This window comes from Pelodiscus sinensis, chromosome 11 (assembly GCF_049634645.1).
Source record: "Pelodiscus sinensis isolate JC-2024 chromosome 11, ASM4963464v1, whole genome shotgun sequence".
Lineage (NCBI taxonomy): Eukaryota > Metazoa > Chordata > Testudines > Trionychidae > Pelodiscus > Pelodiscus sinensis.
In genome coordinates, this window is record NC_134721.1 from 24,604,499 (window position 1) to 24,627,136 (window position 22,638).

At 46.2% G+C, this 22,638-nt stretch overlaps 2 protein-coding genes across 5 annotated transcripts in view; one reads left to right on the forward strand and one right to left on the reverse strand.

The window, feature by feature from the left end:
* The window catches only part of MGLL (monoglyceride lipase), a 128,159-nt gene extending 121,815 nt beyond the window's left edge, over window positions 1-6,344 (reverse strand). Inside the window, exons 1-2 of one of the 2 annotated variants that reach the window (XM_014572069.3) lie at window positions 6,292-6,344; window positions 3,953-4,116 (exon numbers count right to left, since the gene is read on the reverse strand). The gene's annotated coding sequence lies outside the window, so the exon portion shown is untranslated. Of the gene's footprint in view, window positions 1-3,952; window positions 4,117-5,934; window positions 6,060-6,291 lie in introns of those variants that run through there. The other variant, XM_075938805.1, reaches the window with a different exon arrangement.
* Window positions 6,345-9,849: 3,505 nt separating this feature from the next.
* Window positions 9,850-22,638, forward strand: part of KBTBD12 (kelch repeat and BTB domain containing 12) — a 57,480-nt gene continuing 44,691 nt past the window's right edge. For all 3 annotated transcript variants that reach the window (XM_075938807.1, XM_006120219.4, XM_075938808.1), the window contains exon 1: window positions 9,850-9,927. The gene's annotated coding sequence lies outside the window, so the exon portion shown is untranslated. The remainder of the gene's footprint in view (window positions 9,928-22,638) is intronic.

The following is a 22,638-nucleotide window of genomic DNA, read 5'->3' on the forward strand; positions in this document are numbered from 1 at the left end:
AGGCTGTGGCTGCTGAGCAGGCCACACATGCCTTACTGAGACCCACATGAGCCTCCTCTGACCCTAGGACAGGCACTGACTGCTGAGAAGGAGGACACGCCCTCTCAGGGAAAGTGTGAACATGCATCACTGACGACTTTTCCCTCTTGTCCTCCACAGCCGGACCAGCTGACCAGGATGGGAGCGCCACACCTGCCCCACCACCCAGACAGCTGCAGGGAACCCGTCAGTACTGGTGCACGTATTTGGACCTGGTGCGCCAGCACATCTCTGTCCTGCAAGGGATGCAGGACACATTTAACCAAAGGATGCAGGCAGAGGCAGAAGGGCGCAGGCGCTTGAGTTAGTCCAGCAGTGCACTGATATTTGCAGTGCTATCCGGGAGGCCATGGCCTTCCCTGGTCCTGTGCCTGGTCCTGCTCCTCCTGCTCAGCCTGCCTCTCCCACCCCCAGTTCTCCCCTCAGCCCCTGCCCCCTCTTCAGCCCCTGCTCCCCTCTCGCCCCCTGCCATCCCAGCCCCGGGTACAGCCCCACCTCCTGCCCAGCCCCCTACTGTCCCAGCCTGCATGCGCTGCCGTCTCCGAGAAGGCCTCCGCAGCCGAAGTGCCAAGGGCTCTTCATCAAGGCAGTATCCTCAGCCCTGAGACTCCTTCCTCCCTTCTAGGCTGACATCTCCCTTCCCACTTGTGAGAGTCAGTAAGGGAAGCACTTTACATTGTCAACAAACAATTTATTTATCTGAACAAAAGAGTTTTATAGTTTTTGAAACCATCAACAGTGAAATAAACTGTAAACATTTTTTCAACACCTGTCTCTGTTCTCAGTGTGAATGCTTACAATGTGTGAATGTGGGGCTGGGAGCGGTTTGGGGGAGGAAGGCATCAGGGGCATGGGGCAATCCCACAATTGGAAGGCCCTGGGGAAACTCATTGGCCACCTTAGGAGAATTGCTCCTTCAGGGCTTCCTGAATGCGCAAGCCCAGCTGGTGCACTTGCTGGATAGCAGCTGTCCGGGGCTGCTCCCATCCACATCAGCCTGTGTCCCCCACACTGGAAGGAAGGCCTCCCCTTTCCTCTCCAATAGGTTGTGTAGCACACTGCATGCAGCAACCACATCAGGGAAGTTGTGTTCCCCCATGTCCAGCCAAGTGAGCAGGCATCTAAATCTGCCCTTTGGATGGCCAAAGGAGCACTCTACCGGGAAGCGAGCCTGATTCAGGCGGGAGTTAAACAGTTCCCTGCTTGCATCCAGGTGTCCCGTGAATGGCTTCATGATTCAGGGCATAAGGGTGTATGCCACGTCAGCCACGATGCACATAGACATCGGCACATCCCTGACTGCATAGTTTTGCTGCAGGAAGAATGCCCCAGCCTGCAGCCTGTGGTACAGGTATGAGTTCCAGAATATGCAGGCATCGTGTGCCCAGCCTGACCACCCGGCACAAATGTCTGTGAATTGTCCCTGATGGTCGACCAGGGTCTGTAGCACCATCAAAAAGTGGCCCTTTCTGTTAATATACTGTGCTGCTCGATGGGGTGGTGCGTGGATTGGGATGTGAGTTCCATTGAGTGCTCCACCGCAGTTCGGAAAACTCAGCCCTGCAAATCCAGCCAAGATGGTCTCTAGGTCTCCGAGGTGGACAGTCCTGTGAAGCAGCTCTGAGTTAATGACTGTCACCACCTGCAGAAAGGGATAAATACAAACACACATAACAGGACATTAGAGGAGTTGCATGAGCTGATGAGAGGTGATCCCCCACCCCTCCCCTCCCAGACCCCAAGAGCCCCCCCTCAGGCAACCCCCCCCCCCCGTACCTCCTGCACCACCACAGTGTGAGGCCAGGCAGGCTTCTACGACTCCCACCCCATCCCCCATTCCCTGTGCCTGATCCAGACTGTCCTCCTTATCCGCCCACCCGCGTCCCCATGGACTGTCCCCTGAGAGTGACTTACCTCCATCAAGATGTCCCCAACAGTAGACCACCCCACGCCAAACTGATGTCCCATGTAGCGGTAGCTGTCGGGGGTGGCCAGCTTCCACAGAGCAATAGCGACATGCTTCTCCAAGGGGATGGTGGGCCGCAAGTGGGTGTCCTGGTGTTGCAGGGCAGAGGCAAGCCAGGCACAGAGCTCCTGGAAAGTGGACTTGTGCATCTAGAAGTTTCGGAGCCACTGGTCGTCATTCCACTGCGGCATAACAAGCCGGTCCCACCAGTCTGAACTGGTGTCCAGCCTCCAAACTCGCCTCTCCAAGAATAAGTTCGGTGTCAAGGTCAGTGGGGCTGTAGCCTGAGTGAGGGGCTCGAAGCTGGGATCTGAATCCAGCTCTGCCACAGACATCATGATGGTCTCATGAAGCTGCAGCAGAACTTCCAGCATCACAGTGTGAGGCTGTCGCCTGCTCAGGGGCAGCTCGGGCTCCATGGCCAAAAACACAGTGAAACACACAAAAACAAACCTGAAAACAAACTGCTGTGGTGTCTGAGGAAGCAGGGCAACCAGAGCAAGGACTGCAGCAGTTTTCCCTCTAGGAGGTAGGCAGGCAGTTGCTTTCCCTCTAGGAGGTAGGCAAGCCAGAAGCAGGAGCAGAGCAACGACTGTCCAGGGGGATCCCTTTAAGCACGCGTCTCTGCAAAGAGCATGCAACAGCATCTGGAAATAAAGGTTGCCCCTCTGCCCTGCCAGAAGCACTTCTAGGTGCCTTCTTTTTTTGAAAGAGCGTTCAGCGGTCTGGACGCTCTTTTTCAAAAAAGCGGATCAATTTTTCAATCCGTGTAATGCAATCTAGATGCTCTTTTTCGACAGAGGCTTTTTCGAAAGATACTTTCGAAAAAGCCTCTGTCGAAAAAGGCATGTAGTCTAGACATACCCTTAGAGTTATAAGGTTCCAGCTCCTACACTTTCAGACTATGTACCTCCTCTCTCCACTTTCAATTCAGTTCTGCGTGTGGAATTCTTAATTTGGCCCCATGTGACTATTACAATTGAATCTGTACTATTATTTCATATAGTAAATGCACTAAAAAGGAAGTCCAGACATATATTTCTGTAGAACTCATTAACCTCCTGTCACGGCGTGTCAGGGAGTCCCCAACCCTGCACCCCCATTTGCAGCCAGACATGACTTTCAGCCAGGGCCGGATTAAGGCATGGGCTAGCTGGGCAGCTGACCGGGGCGCCAACCTATGGGGGGCGCCTGATTGAAGCTGTAAGGGGCACGGGCTGCAGCAGCTCCCAGCAGCCACCTTGCAGTGGCCGCCCGGGGCGGAGGTCGCATTAATCCCCACAGTGCCGGTCAGCAGCACCCTTCCCCCCGCAGCTGCGGGGCCCTGCACGGCCAGGTACGGCCTGCCCCGTGTGCCTTCCCCCACGTGCCAGCGCAGGGGCGGGGCCACACATGCGTCCTTCCCCAACCCGGGGTTCAATTAAACTGTATGCCCGGGGCACCGGAATGGCTCGGTCCAGCCCTGCTCTCAGCCAGCAAGTAGAACAGGTTTTTTGGTTCACAGGGACTCACCATAGCTCAGACTGCTTGTTACAGGAACCAATACAGCACATCTTGGGGAAAAGGGGGGCACAGAGCTCTGGGCCCCTGCCCTGGCCCTCCAGGCCAGCTAGACTCCCTTCTCCCCCAGCCAGAAGAAAAACTCCCTCACACTCCCAGCAACTGGACACCCAGCCCGCCACGCCTCCTCCTTTGTCCTGCTTCCAGGTATTATTTGCTGTCCCTTGGTCCTCAGGATGTGAGAGACTGAACATAGTGCTGCAGTGCCCAGGGAAACTGAGGCACACAATCACTGCAGAGCAACCCAGGACAATAGGAATCGCATAGAGCACAACAAAGCAAACAATGAATGTAACAACAGAGTGAACACAGTGGACCACAAGAGTGGACAAAATCCCCACTATGTCACACCTCACACTGTAAACTTCTTTGTATTTCCTTCCCTACCTCAGCTGATATAAAGAGATGTTCTGTCCAGTCTAATCAGCCTCTTCCTGCCATCTGATGAGTTCACTGACTTCCCAGTTCTTCTCTGTGCGGTGCCAAGTCATTTCCAGAGAAAGAACCCTGATACTGAGATGCTGGATTGTGGTATCCCTTCATGAATTGGGCTGAAGGACAAGGAAGAGGAAAATTGGTCTTTATATACAGGTCTAGTCCTGCCTTCTTTACTCAGGCTATATGTTTGTGGAGGTCAATGTCGCTTTTATCTATAAGCAGCAGCCTGCACATATAACTCAGTAAAAACTAATTATCCACAATGACCAGAAAGGAAATCCTGGAACTACTACTATCCATGACAGTTACATGGGTTGTTTTAGTTTTTTAAAAGCCATCTCAAATGGGTGAGAGGCTCCTTTTCAAGTAAAAGCCAGAAAGACACCTAGAAATTAAACAACATCAACCCCTAATGTGCAAAACCGCAATTTACATACTTCAGGGCAGCTGCTGCGTCTGTCCTTATTGCCACCACCGGGGTGCTAATTTCGCCACAACTTTCTCATTTATTTAAATGAAAAAGCAGCGGGTGGCTGGCATGCTGCATTATCTGCAAGGCAACCTGGGAATCAAGTTGACGGAGCCAGAAAGAGATTTCAATTCAGAGGGACCTCAGGGTCTTGGCCCTGTGGACTGATAGATACTGGCAGGTTCAGAATTACCCTTGGTTTACAGCATAGGTCAACACGTATCTTAGAAACAAAATTAGTGTTTGCATTTTGACTGAAATGGAGAACCGATAACAGGATTACACTAGAATTCTCCATTCAAATAATCTTTCTCTCTCAAATACATGTTCACCAACATAGTCTCATCTCTACAGCAGTACAAATAATTAATACTAATAATCTGTGTTTTAAAGCATCTAGAGTAATTGGGTCCCAGTTTACTACTAGGCTCTTGGCGATACACATAGATACGAATACTCTTCCAGACACATTCCTCCTGCTACTCTCTGCTGTTCTCAAATTAAAATTGTATTGCCCTGACTTATTCCTTCTCTGTTCAGCTGGCATTTGGTACAACAATCAACTTCTCTGTTTGTGCACACAGGCTCCGGTTCAGTAACGTGTAAGCATGGGAGCAGCCCATTGATGTCAATGGGATTAGTACCTGCGTACAGGTAGGCACCATGCTGAACTGGGGCCACAGTGCTGTAGATGACTCCTCAGGGGAAGCAGTTGCATGCCCCAGCTATGTCCTAAAGAAAAGGACTGAGCTCTAGATGAGAGGAAGTATTCAGTCCCTATGGCCACATGTGGGGAGAGTCTGAGCAGTGCCTTCAGTGTATATGCTGTACCAATTTAGACTCGCTCTGGACTTAGTCTTTCTAGATGCATGTTCATTAACATAGAATCCACAGGTAGTCCACCCCAACCCACAAATCTGGAGCCTTAAAGAACTCCTGTGTAGGGTCTTCTGTGGCTTTACTGAGAGGAAGTGGACATGCTAAGGAGACATTCACAGAGGAGGAGGGAAGGAAGCCAGAAGAATTTTAGGTTAGAATTTTGTGAACCAGTTTAATGAAACACCTGTGTGAAATTATGAATTTGTCATCTTAGCACAGGCGAGAATGAAACCACTGTGCAATGACAGGATTGATAATAAGTAAAGACAAGGTTAAACTAGCACATAGGTCTTAATGTTTGAATGGTGGCAGTAAAAGAAGTGACCAGACGGTCATGACATTGTGGATTGGAAAAGAAATTAAACTATGCTGTATTTTCTGAATCAGGCATAAAAAGTGACCATAAAACTCTACAAAAACCAATTAAAAGTCACAGTTGCTTGTGTATCTACCAATCTCTAACCATGACACAATTAAAAGCTATATGTATGGAAGACTTGCATATATAGCAAATAAGATACACTCAAAATAGGTTTTTATTCATGGATGAACTGTAACTACTGTATATTGCATTTAATCTTGCCTCTCTTTACTCAGATAAACATACTCTCTGGAATTCAATGTGTGTTTTTCTAGCCCATACAGCTTGGTAATCACTAATCAGCAATAATCAGAAAAATAATAATCAGAAAGAAAATACTCTATTCATGGCAGTTACATGAAAGTTAGTATGTACTGACTGAACAGTGCCATGCAAAACTCTACTCCAAAACCTCAAACCCAACCAATGTTTCCACTCCTTTATTATGTTTATGTGTACATCTGCCTTTCCATTATATATCAGTCTTTGTCATACTACACTAACTTCTGTAGTTCCCCGTAAAGGCCTTTATATTTTAGAAATGTTAAAAGAATCACTTATTTGTCCTATTGTCATTACTTTTTTCTTTTTCTGTTATTACTAGTTTGCTGAAGTGAAGCAAAAATATTAGTCCTCACCCACTCCTTAGTCAGTCATTTTGTCCTTATAGTCACCTTGACAACAGATGATATCATAACGGAAGGATTATGACTCAATTGCGTGAAAAGAGGAAGGCAGGGTTCTTCACACTGAAGAAGAGCTTTAATTTCAGCAGACACATCTTGGGCCTGATTCACCATTGTGTTACTCCAGTTTTACAGAGTTAAATCAGTACTGATTTCAGTGGAGTTACACTGGCATAAAGCTAGAGTATTTTAGTGATGAGTCAGGCTCCTTGATTAATTTCAATTAATTGAAACAGAAATATTTAGAATTACATTAATGACAAAAATAAATTTGTTTTAAAAGCCTCAGTTAGTGTTTTTATGGAACAGACTCATTATACAAATTAGCTCAAGAAATGCACCCAAAAGTGAAACATGATTATTATTATTATGTCAGCAATATGATTCCAAATAAATACAATTTATTACATAAGCAGTCTGTGTTAACCACCAAGATACTATAAATTGTTCCGTTTAATAGGGGAACAAGGTAATTTGGAGGCTATGGTTCACTTTTAGCACAGCTGTGGCATTTCATCCTCAATCTAACATTCCTTCTTGGCTTCTAAAAAAAAAAATACGGCGTTAGACTGGATTTCTAAAATAAAACTGAAGTTTTAATAAGAACAATCTAGTAATTCATACAACCATCTATCCATGCAATTTGGTCAACAGAAAAGAGGAACAGTAATAATCTTTTACCAGCTTAATATTTTTTTAGTTCAACTAGGAAACTCCATGGTAATCTTTTAGATACGCATTTTTCAAAAGATTTACATACTTTGTGCCATACATCTTAAAAAGCAACATAATCAGTATTAGTAGTGAAGTGCACCTGACTGTCCTTCCTGGCGCTTTTGAAAAAGCCTGTGATAACAAACCACTAACTGCAAGTAGCAGAATAAAAAATCTTGATAAGGAAGAACCTGGAGGTTTTTCGCCTTCCTCTGTAACATGGGGTACAGATCACAGCTAGAGGATTCTCTGCATCTTGGGGTCTTCAAAGTATTTGAAGGCTTCAATATCTGAGATACAGGTGAGAAGATTATTCTGGGAGGGGTGGGTGAGATTCTGTGGCCTGCACTGTGCAGGGGGTCAGACTAGATGATCATAATGGTCCCTTCTGACCTTAAAGTCTATGAGTCTATGAGTCTATATTTCAGTTTCAATTTTCCAAGCTTTTATAATTAATCAACAGTGTTTAAAAATAAAAAAGAGGTAAAAAAAGATTTTCAGTATCCTGAGACCTGGCTTAATATCTCTTTCACATAAAAACGTAGGCATAAAATTAATCCAGTGTATGACCTTCATTCTAGAGGAGTGGTGGGCAACCCTGGCAGCCTGGATTCCACATGTGGTGAATCAGGGTTCTGTGTGTGGCCTGAGAGACATTTTGTTCACCGTTGCCCGTGTGCAGGATTACCAGATTCCACTGGTTTCTGCCCGTGTTGTTTTTTCCTACCAGTGTCACTAAAGTGACACACATGTAAAGCAAGGGCGTGTGAAGTGAGGCGGATGCCGATTTCACACAACCCGGCTTCCAGTCAAAGCGCTGCTACAGTTTAGTCTGCCCATCCTGTACATTCTAGGCATGCAAGCACAGTTAGCAAAATTACCCTATCCCAGGAAATCATCTTAGATATGACAATCTTGCGGCCCACTGAGATGAAAGAGGGCCACTCATACTGCCCACTCGCTAGCCTAGGTTGCTCATTGCTGTCCTAGAAGCTATATTTTTTCTGTACTTGCTTCGAAATATGTTAAGATTTAAATGACTGATTGAGGGCCTTCAGATTCTCCTCTAATTTACACTGTTTTACATTAGTGCAACTATGTTGGTTCATTTCCTCAGCTGGTGTGAATCTGTGTTGCTCCAGTGACCTGCCCTCTTGACTCCAAGGGATTTACTGTTGATTTACACCAATATGAGAAGGGAATTAGACCCTCATGTCTTCATAGCTAAATCTCTAACCTAAAATGCTCTTCCCTTTTTTTTCTGCTCAGAGTTGAGAGTTAAGTCTCAAAGTTAAACTTTGTTTAGGAAACACCCAAAAACCCTTAGTTTGAGAAATTAATGCTTCCTTTTAAAAAGGGCCAATATCCCTACCCTGCTATCTTAGGTTTAAGTGACCTGGTAAGAGCAGAACTGATAGACAAATGGAGGGGATGAAGGGGGAAGAAAGAACATCCACCCTGATTTAATTAGCACTGATGTTATACTCCCATCTCAGTGTCCTTGCCTTTCTTTCACTTAAAGCAGTGATGCTCAACCTTTTTTAATTTATGAAGGTTTCCAGGGCTGGGAAAATTTGTGTTGAGGAAAAAAGCACATTTTGTTGAAGAAAAAAGCACATTTTGTTGCGGCCCCTTTAATTTAAAGCACTGGTCTGCTTCCCTGCCATTCCATCCACCCCATCGGGAGCCGAGCCAGGAAGACCCACGGGTTTCACACCGCTGGCTTAAAGCATCTCACAAAAGCTTATGCCCTAATAAATTTGTTAGTCTTTAAGATGCCACTGGACTCCTTGTTGTTTTTATTGAAACAGACTAACACGACTACCTTTCTGAAGCTCCTCTTAGACACTGCAAAGCTGTAAAGCCAGTGTCCCTGATTCTGAGCTGTATCCAAGCAGAAGGTAGTGCCTCTTAGGGAGAAATAGTGGACCCTCACCTTTCTGGCTCCCCAAATTCAGGGGCAGAGGGAGACCAATTTGATCCAGGGCCTAAGCTAGAGCTACCTACAGTACCATTCCAGAAGCCAAGAATAACTGGAACAGAGAGGTGGTTTTGGCCCACGCCCCTGACAAGCCCTCTGTGTCAGAGATTGTGAGTGGGTGGCACAGAACTATAATGTGCCCTCTGTGCCTTCTAGTGTTTTTCCTAAACTGGGGAATATCCAAGATAATTGGAATGGCACAAATATCTGAAGAAAAAGTTTGGCTCTTAGACTTATGAGTGGAACGCTACCCTTAATCCGTCTCTATGTAGGTCAAATCCTAATCTAAATGTGCTTTGCACGGTGGCATCCCACACCCTTGGGTTTGGGAGAGAATCCTACCCTAGCAGAGCAAGAGTAGAAGCCTTTTCTACTGATTCCCCAGCCAGTATGTTTCCTTTTATGTGGGGGTGGAGAAAGGTGAATGGATTCATTTGGGATGGGTCTTGGCTTCTGCCAGTGAGAAGTGGAAGCGGTCTGGTCCTGCACTGATCCCAGTGTTTTTTAATGGTGATATGTGGCTGATGACAAACCAGTTAGTGAAAGGAAGACGGTTAGGGGGAAGATGCCAGTGCCATCCAAAGCTTTCCACTTAGTCCTAAAGTACTTTCCATATGACATTAACACTGCTCCCTCTCATAGCTAGGAACTCAGCCAGGTCTAATAATAGCCCCTGGCTCCTTCTCTGTCCACATGAGGCTCTCCTAAGCAGCCATATGAGGTATCCCTTTCGCTCCTCTTCCTCCCCCCCCCCCATTCCTGGCTACTTCCCAATCTCACGCAGTCTCCCAGACATATGTGGATCCAGAGGCTTCGGGGACAATAGGCAGAAAGGTAGATATATTCACTTCCATCTCTAGGCATGAGAGAAAAGGGGATTTCCTGCTGAGGCTCATGTGCCATAAGCATGTGCCACTCTGGACTGTTGGGTGGGTGTTACTGTAATGGGCAAGGTTACGGGGGCTGAAGATCTTAGGGAGACCTTTCGGGGTGTCAAAACTGGCGGTTACACGGGGCAGATAAATTGGAGCCCTTTGGACCTGTTGGGCACCCCCTGGAGGTACTGAAACAAAGGCCCTCTTGCTTCCATATAGGGCTCTCTGTAGATTTCAAAATGGTCATGTTGGACACATTCCCGGGGATCTCAGTATGGGAACCTCTGAGAACAACAAACCAGGGGTTTATTTGTACTTATTTGGGGTTTGTTGTAACTGTGAAAACAGAGACTCTCTGTAGATGCAGAAACTCAGGGGTCCCTGTGCTGCACACACCAATGAAAGTACCTTTGTACTCTCCTCAAATCTGAAAACTGCATACACTTCTAACCCTGTTTTCAGCAGCAGCTCTTGGAGAACCAGTTGCTTTGCTGTCTTAGGATTTTCATGTGTCTCGGTCTGGCCTGGACTGTGGAGTTCTGAATTGTTAGTGCAGGTGTTTCATTGTGAATTGTGAGGTTCTTATGCATATAGTCTATATTGTGAGGTTGTTCTTGATTTACTTTTAACATAGCAGTGCCATGCATTGCTGGGTTGCTACGTGTTTGGAGTGGTGAGGGGTATAGCCCTCCAATATTTGCCTGCTACTGACTGACACTGAAACAAGAGAAAGTTATAGCAAAAGATAGAGTCAAATAAATTGCACAGTAACTAGTGAAATGCTGATGTCAAGGGGTCAGGGTACTACAATTAGCAAGATATTTGAATCTCCCTGTTGATTGTCAGGAGATTTTAACTCTGAGAACACTAACCAAATGACTGCTCTGGGTAGCAAAGTTTCAAGACTCAAGTAATTATTGTCAATTACATTTCACAAGTTCTGCCTATTTAAAAAAATTAAGTGGAAATTGGTTTATACAAATCATTAAATCACACATAGTGTAATTGCAAAATAGTCCAAACAATTTATAAAAGCAAAAACATGAATAATATTTCCAGCTTTCTAGTATTTTTGGTATTTCAAACATGGTTAGACAAGCCAAAAGAGAAACTCGAGAGCTTTGGAAAATTGATTTACCTAACAGCAAATTTTGGAAAAATGACTTCTTTTTCTGAACATATAATTTTGGAAATGTAAAATACTCATGCATACACTTTTATCATTTCTCTGTGCAAATGATAATTTTATATATGCAAAAGCCATCTGCAAAGTGCAATGCAAACTGGATAAAAATGGGTATTGTGTGTATAACTTACATCATTGTCATGTACCATTGAAAATTATGCACAAAAACTGTCCACACAGGAATTTGCTTGTGCTAATTTTTATGGGCACAAAGTGCCTGATATAATGTTCACTAAAATCAGTGGGAATCTCTTCATTGACTTCTCAGGGTTTTGGAGCATTGTTGAATTAAGGTCATGCTAAGACATCATTAAAAGGTAGCCTACTTAGTCATTTCATTCCTAGCTCTGTGATGCGTATGAATCTAACATTTTAAAGAAAAAACATTCCTGGTGTTTGTTGAGATTGAATCAGTATTAATCTAACTCCACTTCAGGGTTGTGGGCTGGCAATAAATGCAGCTCTCAGTGCCAGATCTTTTCAGGACCACACATCACACAACCCCTTTGAAAAGCAATCGAAGTATCTCCAACAAGTGTCTAGTGATCAAAGACACCACTAACATTTTTTTTGTAGCATTGCAAAATGCTAAAAAAAAAACCCAGTGTTAGGCATTATGTTTCTCCACACACAAAGAGCAAAATGCTATATTAAGTCCAAATTATTTTTGCTTAAGATTAGTTTAGTTTAAGCAACAAAACTAAGAAGAACAAAAGTAAGTGAGCATGAGGGAGCAATGTGTGTGTATGTGTGTTCTATACAACAATCTGACCTCAACACAACACAAAATGGCTGCCAGTCTCTGCTTATAGCAGTTAGCATTTTAAAGGTACAATACACACAAACAGGATTATAACAGTTATATGGTTATATACCTCCTAGTACGAAACACACGGTCATGTATGCTGCTTTTCAGCAATGACTGTTTGCTCTCATGCACACCATTTGCACACTGTGGCTCACCAGAGAGTTGATCTAGAGCACATCTAGCAATAAGCTTTCTAGCAGAAGGCAGTTCATGAGTGGGGCGCATAAGAACTCACATTGCCTAAGATCATACTCTCCGATGTCACAGGATGGCATTAAATGTACATTAAAGGGTTTTGAAAGAGGAAAAATACATGGAGTGAAGCATTTTCACACTGTCTGTTATATGGGCCAATCTCATCCCAAGTACAAATTTTACTTGCAACGTCTACACGCTCAGAAAACTTAAAGGCTCATCATTCCCATCCCTTCTAGCTCAAAGGACCTAAGTGCAAATCTCCTACAGCAATGAACAGTGATATTGGTTATAAATCTGATCCAGCGCCCACTGAAATCCATGGGAGTCCTTCCTCTGACTCCGCTGGGACTTGGATCAGGCTCTATGGGCAACATTTTCAAAAATCCCTGCATGACTTAGGGACCTGTGTCACAGTGAAAGCCTAAATCACTTTAGAAAATGGGACTTGGGTTCCTAAGTCATTTAGGTGGAGGTTTTATAGAAAGGAAAGACCATTGCTAACAATGTCTAATGGCCATACAATAATCTAATATTGGGATTCTAAACACACAGTTTATAATGTTATCACCCTAATATTGATTTACCTCGCCAGTGGCTGATAGCCAGGGTGTACAATTTTATGTAAACAACATATTTTCTTCATAGCCCACCAGAATATAGAAAACATACAGACTATGTAAGCAGAGTCCCTAGTTCTTGGCTTTGACTGAGCAGTTAGAACCCCAAAGGAAGATGAGATAAAAAAGACTTTGTACCACCTTCAGATTCTGGGATTGACTTGAAGGCCGCTCTATCTTACATCTGAGGGGTTGTCTTCACTACAGGGTGGAGCTATTGATCCACTGGTGGTTGGTTTATTGTGTCTGCTTAGACGTGATAAATCAGTCTCTGAGCACTCTTCTGTTGACTCCGGTACTCCACCGATATGAAAACCGTAGGTGAAGTCGATGGGAGAGTAGTCCCTCCACTGACTTGACCGCACAGAAGACATGTCGAAGTCAGCTATTCTATTTGCATAGCTGAAATTGAGTAGGTTAGATTGATGGATGTAGACAAGGCCTCACTGCCATCTTCCACAAGGATTTATTCTGTTCTCTATTTATTCTGTTGGCACACAGAGGTAATCCACATCCTTTTCCCTCAGCCATGCTTTCTGTATAGGGATGAAGAAGGAATGACAGACTCACAATGCTGACTCTATTCCAATTGAGAAATGTCTCTATCTAAAGGAAATGGGGTGAGGGAAGGCAATTCCATGTAGTTTATAGTCCCTTTACATTGCAGAAGCACAAAGGGACTGTAGTGGAACTGAGAATCAAGGACAGAGTATACTTGCAGTATGATAGCTTCATAAAAGCTGGAATTCAAGGTTCTGAGATCACAAATGGGTATTTATGTTTTTAACTGTTCATGCAGTATCCCAGAGCCTTGGAGAGGATAAGCGTTAGTTTCTTCATAATAGTATGCACTATTTTTATTAACAATAAGGTGCATTGCACAAACAATAATATTAAATAAGATTAACAAAACAAGGTAAAATAAAAATAAAGTTAGTAGACTAGAACAGGAGGAAAATCAAAAACAAAATAAGGTAATATTTGCAATTGAAGATTTGAAATTGGACCCATTTTTCACAAACAACAAAATATGAAAATAGCAAACAAGGCTATAAGTATATTTGGGGCTTCTTGGTGATATTACAAAATAGTCAAGCATTGTATTGGAGGTTTTATAATGATATCTAACCCCTGACAGCTTGATATAAATACAGTATCTCACTGCAATTTACATTTGTGTCCCCTTTATCCACTCAATACACACCTTTTCCCTTTATAAACCAGAGCAGAAAGCAGAGCAGTACCATTTTATTATCCTTTTAATAACTTTTCCAATAGTATAAGTGAGAATAGTAATGTGCTTCCAGTTACCTCACCTAAATGAAATGTTAAACTAGAAGTCAGGAGGAGAATGATGGTTTTGTAGCTGAAGTATAGGAGTGAAATTCTGGACCCACAGAAATCAGTGAAAGGATTTTCCCCTTCTTCCTCCAATTTTATTCCTGGTTTATCTTCACTTTTTCTCAGTAACCTTTCAGTTCTTTGTGCCAAAGGTTCCCCATCCATATAATGAGGGGAAATTGCTACCTCACAAAGGAGTGGCAAGGTTTCATTCAATAATGTTTGTGGAAGCACTTTGAGATCTTTGATTGGAGGAGGCTAAAGAAATGCATCATTCTTAGGAGGAGGAATAAATATTATAACTTCAGATCTTAAAAACATTAACTCTGTAGTTAAGGTTGAAGTAATTTTCATCCTACTTCATAACAAAGTATAAAACAAAACAGATAACTCCTACTTAAAAATCATTTGCTATTCAACTTTAAGACCCAATTAACCCTATAATTCCAACATATGCAGAACTCCCAGTGAAATCAGCTACTGGATCAGGTTCTCAAATATTCAATTTCAATGTAGACAGCAAGAAATGGCTATACTGTCACCTTTCAAAAGCACATGGCTCAACCCCCAAATCCTAAAGTCCTTTCTGATTTCCCATAAGTCTTTATTTCAGCAAAACTCTTATTTCATTCCACTGAATACAAACTGAATCATAAGCTTAGAATTTGGCCCCCAGGGAGACTATGAAGTTACAATTTGTTGTGTTGAGTTCAAGTCTTGGAAAATGGAAAGAACTGATAAAGTCAAGGAAATACTTCTCTTTAAATGTGTCTGCCTTATAGTGTAGGTTCAGTGTAAGAAATTCCCACAACTTGCTAAAACAGCATGATGACTATTTATGTAAACATCTTAACAACTGAAAGCACAGTCCTGAGCCTGGTACTTACTGTAGTTACCCAGTCCTGCCTCATATGGGACATAATTATGATTTCTAAACTTTGGTACTACAGAGAGATAGGGACTCTGCCATATGGATCCCCTCAGTAGATTTTTTTGGTAATTTCATATACTTTAGTTTGTGCATGTTGATAGGCTTTTTAATGAAAATGAGCCTAGAGTCTTTTGTTAATGCTTCAGAGAGCTGCAAACTGAGGTTATGTCTAGACTGCAGGCTTCTTTGGAAGAAGCTTTTCTGGAAGAGATATTCCAAAAAAACTTCTTCCGAAAGAGGGTGTCCACACAGAAAAAGCGCATTGAAAAAGTGATCTGCTTTTTTGAAAGATAGCGTCCACACTGAATGGATGCTATCTCACATTTAAGCTGTGATTACTATGGATGGAGTGCCCAGCAGGACACCTGTGCGTCTTCCTCTTTCCTCTTCTTTCGAAAAACCTCCCGCTTCCCCGTCCGCACATGCCTTTTTCTGAGAGAGCTCTTTCGAAAAAAGGCTTCTTCCTCATAGAAAGAGGTTAACGAATGTCGGAAAAAACCCTCTGTTCTTGTGCTTTTTTTTTTCTCGAAGGAACATGATTGCAGTGTGGAAGTAAGTGAAGTTTTTAAACTCTGCAGTGTAGACATACCCTGAAATCCTGATCCTGCTTGTGCATAATGTTACCGTATTTTCCGGCGTATAAGGCGACTGGGCGTATAAGACAACCCCCTAATTTTCTAGTTAAAACATAGGTTTTTGCCTATACTCGCCGTATAAGACTACCCCCCCTTAAGAGGCCAACCGGCAGCGCCCCAGTTGCTCTGCCCCAGGGTCCACAACAAAAGCCTGGCAAAACCTCAGAGGCGCGGGACCTCGCCACGGCTGCGGCTAGTTTGCCCCCCTCCCAGCAGACCAAAGCCTCAGAGGTGCGGGACCCCTCCGCCTCCCCGGCTTTGCTCCCGGTGTCCCTGGTCTGCTGGAGACGGTCCCCAGCAGACCAGGGGCACCGGGAGCAAAGCCGAAGCGGCGGCGGGGTGCCGCGCTTCTGAGGCTTTGCTCTGGCAAAGCCTCAGAGGCGCGGGACCTCACCATGGCTGTGGCTTTGCTCCCGGTGTCCCTGGTCTGCTGGAGATGGTCCCAGAGCCAGAGCAAAGCCTCAGAAGCGCGGCACCCCGCCGCCGCTTCGGCTTTGCTCCCGGTGCCCCTGGTCTGCTGGGGACCATCTCCAGCAGACCAGGGACACCGGGAGCAAAGCCTCTGAGGACGCCGGCAGCGGGACAGCCGCGGCACGTCTGGGCTGTCCTGCTGCTGGCTTCCCCCGAGGCTTTGCAAAGCTGCAGAGGGGCTCAGGCAGCGGGGCAGCCCAGGCATGTCTGGGCTGCCCCGCTGCCCGAGCCCCTCCGCGGCTTTGCTCCGTGTCTTCCTGGTCTGCAGACCAGGGAGACGCGGAGCAGCTTTTCTCGCCCTGGAGTACACGGGCGGCGGGACCGCGAGGTCCCGCAGTCCGTGTCCTCTGGGGCGAGAAAAGCCCCATTCGTACCTGCAAGTCGGGGACTGCCTGTATGTTTATACCCGGCGTATAAGACGACCCCCGATTTTTGGGGGATGTTTTTAGTATAAAAAGTCGTCTTATATGCCAGAAAATACGGTACTTATTTGAATAGTCCTATAAAGTGTTTGCAGGATTTGGGAGCAGGTTTAGGACTATATTTATAACAGCTTTTAAACAGTGGGTACAGCATGGCTTTATGGCCTGTCTACAAATCACTTACCCTATGACATGATTCCTTAACTCAGGTCTGTGAGAGTACTCTCTCATTATCACACCAACCCCGCTAGACATGACAGATACAGGTTGCGACTAATCTGGAGGATAGGGTCATAATTCAAAATGATCTGGACAGATTGAAGAAATGGTCTGAGGTAAACAGGATGAAGGTTAATAAAGACAAATGCAAAGTGCTCCTCTTAAGAAGGAACAATCAGTTTCACACATACAGAATGGGAAGCGACTGTCTAGGAAGGAGTATGGCAGAAAGGGATCTAGGGGTTATAGTGGACCACAAGTTGAATATGAGTCAGCAGTGTGATGCTGTTGCAAAGAAAGCAAACATGATTCTGGGTTGCATTAACAGGTGTGTTGTGAGCAAGACACGATAAGTCATTCTTCTGCTCTACTCTATGCTGATTAGGCCTCAGTTGGAGTATTGTGTCCAGTTCGGGGCACCGCATTTCAAGAAGGATGTGGAGAAATAGGAGAGGGTCCAGAGAAGAGCAACAAGAATGATTAAAGGTCTAGAGAACGTGACCTATGAAGGAAGGCTGAAAGAATTGGGTTTGTTTAGTTTAGAAAAGAGAAGATTGAGGGGGGACATGATAGCAGTTTTCAGGTATCTAAAAGGGTGTCATAAGGAGGAGGGAGAAAACTTGTTCATCTTGGCCTCTGAGGATAGAACAAGAAGCAATGGGCTTAAACTGCAGCAAGGGAGGTTTAGGTTGGACATTAGGAAAAAGTTCCTGACTGTCAGGGTGGCCAAACACTGGAATTGCCCAGGGAGGTTGTGGTATCCCCATCTGTGGAGATATTTAAGAGTAGGTTAGATAAATGTCTATCAGAGATGGTCTAGACAGTATTTGGTCCTGCCATGAGGGCAGGGGACTGGACTCGGTGACCTTTCGAGGTTCCTTCCAGTCTTAGTATTCTATGATTCTACAGGTGCATTGGCACAGGCAGATTTACAAGGCTTCATTCTTCCCTCACACTGGTTTTATATGGGTGCATCTCTAAGTCATAGCATACTGAACTGGGGAGGTTGTAAGGCACAAAGAAAAGATTACAAAGCCACTATGTCCTTCACATTATTTCCCTTTGGATAAACACAAAGGGTATGTCTACACTACCCCGCTAGTTCGAACTAGCGGGGTAATGTATGCATACCGCACTTGCTAATGAAGCCCGGGATTTGAATTTCCCGGGCTTCATTAGCATAAGCGGGGAGCCGCCATTTTTAAATCCCCGCTGCTTCGAACCCCGTGTAGCGCGGCTACACGGGGCTCGAACTAGGTAGTTCGGACTAGGGTCCTACTCCGAACTACCATTACTCCTCGTCAAACGAGGAGTACCGGTAGTTCGGAATAGGCACCCTAGTCCGAACTACCTAGTTCGAGCCCCGTGTAGCCGCGCTACACGGGGTTCGAAGCAGCGGGGATTTAAAAATGGCGGCTCCCCGCTTATGCTAATGAAGCCCGGGAAATTCAAATCCCGGGCTTCATTAGCAAGTGCGGTATGCATACATTACCCTCCTAGTTCGAACTAGGAGGGTAGTGTAGACATACCCAAAGATACAGTATGTAAATAGTATTAAGTTCATTGGGGTCACTACAGATAGTATCAAAACAGGATAGCACGGATTAATTAAAGTCTTTCAGAAAGGCTGTAGCACACAGTTTAGAAAAATGAAATGGATTCTCCCCTCAAATACCATGATGCAAATCTGTAGTAAACAGAGATACACTGGTTTAATACAGTGCAAACTCAGGCCCATTGTTTAGTCTTAGGCCCCAACAACACTGTCAGATCACATTATTTTAAGTGCATAACCATGATGGGAGGAACATCTGTGTTCTAACAGGGTTCTCCAACATGATAAATCTCATAGTGCAGGCAGACAGGGCTATATTATTCAACACTTGTGGAGAGTGGAGGCCCTCAGATGTGATGATGATGGGTGGGTGGGTAGATAAACCTAAGTCTCTCCTTCCATACCTCTTTCTTCTACTTACCCTCCACATGTTCTAATGTTCTTCCTCCTCACTGGGTACGTCTAGACTACATGCCTCCGTCGACGGAGGCATGTAGATTAGCCAGATCGGCAGAGGGAAATGAAGCCGCGATTAAAATAATCGCGGCTTCATTTAAATTTAAATGGCTGCCCCGCTCTGCCGATCAGCTGTTTGTCGGCAGATCGGGGCAGTCTGGACGCGACACGCCGACAAAGAAGCCTTTCTTGATCGGCACAGGTATGCCTCGTGAAACCAGGTTTACCTGTGCCGATCAAGAAAGGCTTCTTTGTCGGCGCGGTGCGTCCAGACTGCCCCGATCTGCCGACAAACAGCTGATCGGCAGAGCGGGGCAGCCATTTAAATTTAAATGAAGCCGCGATTATTTTAATCACGGCTTCATTTCCCTCTGCCGATCTGGCTAATCTACATGCCTCCGTCGACGGAGGCATGTAGTCTAGACACACCCACTCACCCCAAGCAAGCCATCCTCAGATCTAAGAACAATCCCCAACCCTATGTATCCCCTTGGGTCTCTACCAACTTCCTCCAGCCTGTTCCCCACTCACCTGGGGGCCCTCTTCCCTTCCCTTGCCAAATGAGCCTCTCTTCAGTGACATCTTTGCTAGCCCCACTATTCTTTTCAAACCCACAGAGAAGGCTGCCAGCAGGGGAAGAAGCAGGGTGGCATCTGCTACTGCCCTGAGTAGGAGGCTGACTCATGACTGTCCCTGCTAGCAGGAGAACAGAAATGCAGGGATTTTCTCTCAGCATACGCTTCTGCATGCTGAGCATTGAGCCTAGAGATGCAGTGGGGGACAAAGGCCACCGAATGTCTGCCCATTGTCATTGCCCTTTGTTATTCCTTTGACTAAAGTGGAATTATAACATTGTGTGGCGGGGCAGCCCCGCCACTCCCGGAGACGGCCGCGGCCCGGGGGCGCCCCGAACCCGGAGAGACGCTGTCAGGGCCGGGAGGCCCAAGCGCCAGGGAGAATCGGCGCCCGCCCGGCCACACACCGAGCGTGACATCACCAGAGCGCCGGAGGGACACGGCGCCTGCGGATGACGCAGGGCGAGACGTCATCGGCCTGCGTTGGGCGGGGGATTTAAAAGTAGCCACCGCCCGCACGGGGGGGGGGGGAGAGCGGAGAGACGGAGCAGCCCGGGAGGAGCCGGGGGAGACCGGGTACTGGCGGCCCTGGGTGCGGCTAAACCCAGGGGGCTGAGGATAAGGAGGGGACGGACCGGGGGGAGAAAGAAGCAGCCCAGGGCGGGGCCGCGGAACCCGTGAGCGGGGGAGTTTAGGGTTCGCAGACCCCCCTCCCCCATTGTGAGTGAGGACCAGTGTCCTGACTCCAGGGCCCTGGGTTGGGGTCCGGAGTGAGGGCGGGCGCGGGCCCGGACCCCCTTTCTCTCCCCCTTCCCCCAGTGTGTGGCAGCTGCATAGGCGGCGGTGTAATCCGTGCGTGGCATAGCACGGTGGGACTAGCAAGGTTGCAAAACCCTTGAGCGGCAGGAGGGGCGCGCCCGGCAATAGGACGGTTAAAAGGGGGGGCTTTCCCCTCCCCCCTTCTTCCGGCGGCGGGGCGCCTTACACATTGACTTCAGTTTGAGCAGAAAAACAGGTCCTTTCTATGGGCTCAGTGGGCTTGAATCTGTATTACCTTATATAATGTACAGCCATTTACCCTAGCGTGAAATGGTAGTGAACCTGAAATTCTTCACACACTTGGATTGGTGGTCATGTTTTGCACCTGCACCACAAAAATGTTAATGGCTATACAAAGTGTGAACTAATGAAGAAACAAGCCCACTATTGTTAGCCTCCTGGGCCCATTTGCTTGCAGACAAAACTCCCACTGAAGTCTGTAAGGGGCAGTGAGCATTGAAGAGTTCCACTGATGGTTTCAAAATGATCAGCTGTCTGACCTAAGAGAGCTGAACTACAAGGTGACATTCAATATCTGTGTGTAGGGTTGACAGGTGTCTGGTTTTGCCCAGACTGTCCATTATTTGGGTCCCCCGTCCAGTAAAAAAAAAAGAAAATACCAGACATGTGAAATGTCCGGTATTTCCTGTTTCCCTCAGAGGGAAGCCCAGCAGGGACCATTTTCCTCTGCCGCGTCTGGCAGGGACAGGGGAGTGAGGAGCGCAGCAGAGGCGTAGTGAAGGGAGGGCAGTAGGGGGCACTTGCTGGGTGCCACGCCCTCATGCCAGGCTAGGATGGGAGCAGAGTGCACGCTTGTCCGGCCCACATAACCCTTTGAGCAGAGACCTGGGAGCTGGCCATGTGATGCCTCCTTCTACACACTGTGAGCCAAGGCAGCAGGGCTAGGTGGCAGGAACAGTGACTTTAAAAGTAAGATTTCCTTACCCGGCTGTCACATTCCTCCAGTGCCTGGCTCTGCAGGGGTGATTTGATTGGGGTGGGGCGCTCTGGCACTGGGGATGCCTGTCTCGGGGGAGAGGAGAGTGCACTGGGATGGGGGATGCTGTGGGGATGCCTGGCTCTGAGGCAGGGGTGAGTGCATAAGGACAAGAAGCAATGAGCTTAAATTGCAGCAAGGGAGGTTTAGGTTGGACATTAGGAAAAACTTCCTGTCAGTGTGGATAAACACTGGAATAAATTGCCTAGGGAGGTTGTGGAATCTCCGTCATTGGAGATTTTAAAGGACAAATGTGTAAATAATAACCAATACATGACCGCCACTCAAGGAGGTGGAGCTTTCCTTGCACCTTCCTCTTCAGCGTAGGAGTCTATACATCCTGTTCTCCCTCTCTTTTTTGGGGAGGGGGGGGGATTTGGTTGCTTGTTTATTTGTTTTTTTAAGTGCCTGGAAGTTTCATTAAACTGTATTATTTTGCCATGCTGAGAGATGCACTGCTTCTCTGAAAATGCTATGGAAATTCTGGCAGTGAAGTGCCAAAATCAGCAAGAAATCAGCAAGCAATATGTAATGATTTAAGGTTCCGTTCAAAATAAAACCTGCTTGGATTTCCACACCGCAGGGCAAGGCCCAAGAGGAGAAGGGATTCATTTTAACATTGGGTTGGCCCTTTGGTGCTGTTAAGCTGGAAAGAATTTAAGGGATTTTACAAAGGATAAAAGCCACCAAGACGTTAAATGCAAAAATAGGTTTTTTAATATTTTATTTTTAATAGTAATTTTTGGGTGTAGATCTGAAGGCACTTCATAGAGGTGACTAAGCTTCATGAAAGCCATATAAGCAACTAGATAGCAGGCTAGTCAGATGACTATTTCCATTCAACTAATATGGAATCTGAGGGCAGGTCCATACTAGAAAGCTAGGTGGACCCAGCTACATCACTCAGAGGCAGGGGTGTAGCCACAAATGGGCCTGAGTGGGTTGTGGCCCACCCACTTTGCATCCAGGCCTTCCCAGTGCTCCGGCAAGAAAGCAGGGCTGGTGTGCTGGGGCTTATCCCACTCCGCCCCGGCATTCTGGCTGGGGAGCAGGTTGGGTCAAGGCTTTCCCCCATCCGACCATCCACTCCCTCCCATTTTTGCCCATCTACCCAAAGTCGGGGCCCCCTTCTGGCTATGCCACTGCTCCCTACGTGTGAAAAATGCACACTCCTGAGTCCCATAATTAAGTTGACCTAACACTAGGTGTAGACAGCACTAAGTAGATGGAAGAATTCTTCCATCAACTTAGCTTCTGCCTCTCAGGGACACAAAATTACCTACGGCGACAGGAGAACCCATCTTATGGCTGTAGTAAGTGTCTGTGCTGAAACACTACAGCGGTGCATCTTCAGCAGTTTAAAGTACAAGATCCACATTTTCAAATATGTCCTCTCAGTGTGTCTGAAGGTGAGGGTTGCCAGGTGTCTGGTTTTGAACT